This window comes from Passer domesticus, chromosome 9 (genome assembly GCF_036417665.1).
Source record: "Passer domesticus isolate bPasDom1 chromosome 9, bPasDom1.hap1, whole genome shotgun sequence".
NCBI lineage: Eukaryota > Metazoa > Chordata > Aves > Passeriformes > Passeridae > Passer > Passer domesticus.
The window spans coordinates 25,658,095-25,661,436 of NC_087482.1; the positions used below are offsets into that span (position 1 = coordinate 25,658,095).

Genomic DNA, 3,342 nt, shown 5'->3' on the forward strand with positions numbered 1-3,342 from the left:
CACCTGAGCTGATTCTTTTTAATAAAGGCATTAAAAAGGAGAAAGATCTCCTGCCCCGTTCATTTCAGAAGAGATCTCAAATCCCCTAAGAACCTCACGAGGAACCCCAGCCACATGCACCACTTACAAAGGACACAAAGCCCTGCATGCCTTCCTGCAAAACCCAACACCTACAAAACCCCAGTCCAGCTCGTGTGCCTCATGAGGGACCCCGGCCAAGTGCCATCCTTACAGGGGTCCCCCAATCCCCTGCATGCCATAGAAAAGCCAAGCTTGTCATTAACTCCAGCCAGCTGTGTGTTCCCTGGCAGAAACCAATTCCCTTCTGGGCATGGGGAAGACGTGTTGTGGTGCCGGCTGCATCTGTGGGAGTGATGGGGAGCGTGAGCCCGTGCTGTGCTGCACTGCTGAGCTGGCAGCACGGTGGATACGGGCAGGACGTTCTCTGTTTCCCCCAGAGCTGGGGCCTGCAGGCACCTTGCCGGCCCTTGGCACAGGCTGTGTCAGCCAACAAAGCCCAGCAGGCCGGGAGGAGAGCCTGGGGGCAGCTGGAAGCTGAGAGAAGCCCCTGCTCTGGAACTGAGGCAGTTCTTGCAGAAGCAAACAAAGATGGTGACTTGAAGAGATTCCCACTGTGCTCAAAGTTTGCCTCTGAAGACTAAGAGGTGAGCTGGTCAAGAATCCCAGGAAATATCTGGGAAAAGGTTTTTCGTGACTTGGTTGTGACTAGGTACAAAGTTCCCGTGGGAAAAGATCTTTGCCTCTGCAGCAGGCTGGGTGTCTTAGGGTGTCTTAGTTCTTTGCAGAGTAAAGATTACCACTGAAATGCCATTTTATTTTATTTTTATTGTATAAGTGCAAAAAAACTTTCCAGGACTGTAACACTACTTTCAAAAACACTACTGTGGAAGCGGGGAAGAAACATTGGGGATTTGTCTCTACAAGAAATATTTCTAAATATTTCTAAAAATGAAAAGCGGATAGAAAATAAGGTTGCCTTAACAGGATTCTAAAACTATTTTTAAAATTTGGAAGATGATTTTGGAAGCTCTCAGTCAATATTCACTTGAGAACTTCCCACAGCCTTTCCTGGGGGCTTTCACATTCAGCCGTGGAAGGAGGGGGCCTCAAATCACCGTAGAGCTGGGAAGTGGTAAAATGAAAACTCGTCCGAATCAGACAAGCTGCTGTGGCTCTTCCAGCAGTAGAGATCTTGTGTCCAGCCAGCAGCTTTCAGTTTTTCTTCAATGAGACGCCTGTGCAGAGAGAGGAGGTGGCTGAGGCCCCAGCTGCCAGTGGCACACAGGGAGCCTGGTGCACAGCAGGGCCCAGAGCTGGCAAGGCTCCCCAGCACGGCTGGAGCTGCTGGCACAGCTGGGCCCAGCTGGACAGCTGCCCCTCAAGGCCCCGGCCAGCAGGGCACGGCTCTGGGCAGGGTCCCTGGCCAGGAGCGGGCCCCAGAGCGCCTCTGCCTTTCAAGCGCAACCTCGGCCCTGCTCTTTCTCCTCCCCACCTCCCTCTGCCTCTGCCCCGTGCCCCTGGGGCTGCTCTTGGCCAGGCAGCCTCAGTGGGAGCCAGCTCTGGCTGCAGCCCCAGCGGGGCCCCAGGACAAGGCCCAGCAATTGAGAGGCCAATGGAAGCACTGGGCAGCAGCAGAACCCTCAGCAGAGTTATTTGGAGAACCAAGGACTGGCAACAACTCCACCCCAGGCTCTCTGGGAATGTTCCCTGACTATGAACAGCCTTTAAAGGAAGCTGTTTGAGCTAGAGATCAGCACAACACTCACCAGTTTCTCTTCCAGCAATACCAGATTGCGGCACAGCACATCATCAGGCAAAGTGCAGCACCAGCCACAATGGCCATCATCTTCAAACACGGTGTTCCCCAGCAGAAAACTCTTCTCGTGCTTTCCCAGATGTTGTCAGCACGTGTTGTGGGGCCGGCTGCATCTGTGGGAGCAATGGGGAGCATGAGCCTGTGCTGAGCTGCACTGCTGAGCTGGCAGCACGGTGGATACGGGCAGGACGTTCTCACTCCCTGCTTCCCCCAGAGCTGGGGCCTGCAGGCTCCTTGCCACCCCTTGGCACGGGACTGCTCAGTACCCAAACCCCTGAGCCTGCACACTGTAATTCCTCTGTGCTGTGCCTTTCTGCTGCAGGCAATACTAGTCAAAGACATGGATAAGGACAAGGAAAATGCCCAGCGTTTTGGAGTTGCTCCAGGGCCCTCCCTCCTGCAAAGAGCTGCCTCTCTGCATCTACCCAGAGACTGGGAAATCACAGGGGATCTCAGGCCTATGGTGCAGTTTGGGCTGCCTGTCAGCTGATGCCAAATGCCTTCCTGCAGGGGCTGGGCAGAAGCTGCAGCCAGGCCAGGCTGGGAAGCAGCCCTGCAGGGCGTGAAAGCAGCAGCGGGGCAGCGAGGCTGCCATGGATCCCTTCCCACTGTGCCGGGCACGGCGTGTCCAGATGTGCAGCCAAAGGCCCCGGCTGCTGAGTCCCAGGGGAAGCATGAGGGAAATGCACCCACCACGTCTCTCCAGATCACTCAGCATATTCTCCATGTGCTTGGATGCCTCCAGGGACTTAGTGTCTCCTCTAAGTTTCTTCTCCATTCTCAGGGGACCTTAAGAGAAATATTTCCATTTCCCAGGAATGGGTCCCACAACAGCAGGGCTCAGTCTGTGGGGTCATCAGGCAGACACTACTCACCCCTGCGACGGAAGCTGGGCCTGCGTGCAACATCCACCAATGGACCTGGTAAAGTCCTCCGTGCAGACACACCTGGAACACAACAGCCACAGAAGCTTCTGCCATCTCTGCTGATCTGCACGGGCACCACTGAGCCGCAGGAGCGGTGAGGGGATCGCGCAGGGCGAGGGCACACACGTGCATGGTTCTGTGCTGGCACCTGCAGCGCTGCCTCCCTGGCCCAGCTTTGGGCTCTGAGCTGGCAGCTCTTCCAGGGGAAAGGCCTTGACCTACCCTCAGCATCTCCCAGAGGCTCATTCCTGAACGTGGGTTCGGAAGCCAGATCACTTTCACCAACCGGGTTAGCTGCAAAGAAAGGCAGGACAGAACAGCTCCTGTGACCCTGCTAAAGATTCTCCTTCAGGCCCAAGTGGCAGTGAGGGCACCTGGGTGATTGATGCCCTCCAAGGCACTCCCTCAGCTCTGCCTTCCAGTCAGGAGCAGGGGCAGGGGGACCTCGTGCCTGCAGTGGCCCCACACTGGCATAGAAGGAGTCCCTTGCAGGGCAGTCGGGGCAGAAAGGACTCCCTGGAGCTGCCAGCAGCTCTAAAGCCAGCCCCGGGCAGGGCCAGGGCTTGGCAGTGGCAGCAG

The 3,342-nt window shown here is 56.3% G+C and overlaps 1 long non-coding RNA gene across 1 annotated transcript; it reads right to left on the minus strand.

Annotated features, from left to right (window-relative positions):
• Positions 1-878: 878 nt before the first annotated feature.
• Positions 879-2,785, minus strand: LOC135307285 (uncharacterized). Its single transcript, XR_010367989.1, has 4 exons — positions 2,713-2,785; positions 2,531-2,626; positions 1,788-1,950; positions 879-1,256 (listed from the first exon to the last, which is right to left on the minus strand). It is a non-coding gene; the product is annotated as an uncharacterized LOC135307285 (long non-coding RNA).
• Positions 2,786-3,342: the final 557 nt, after the last annotated feature.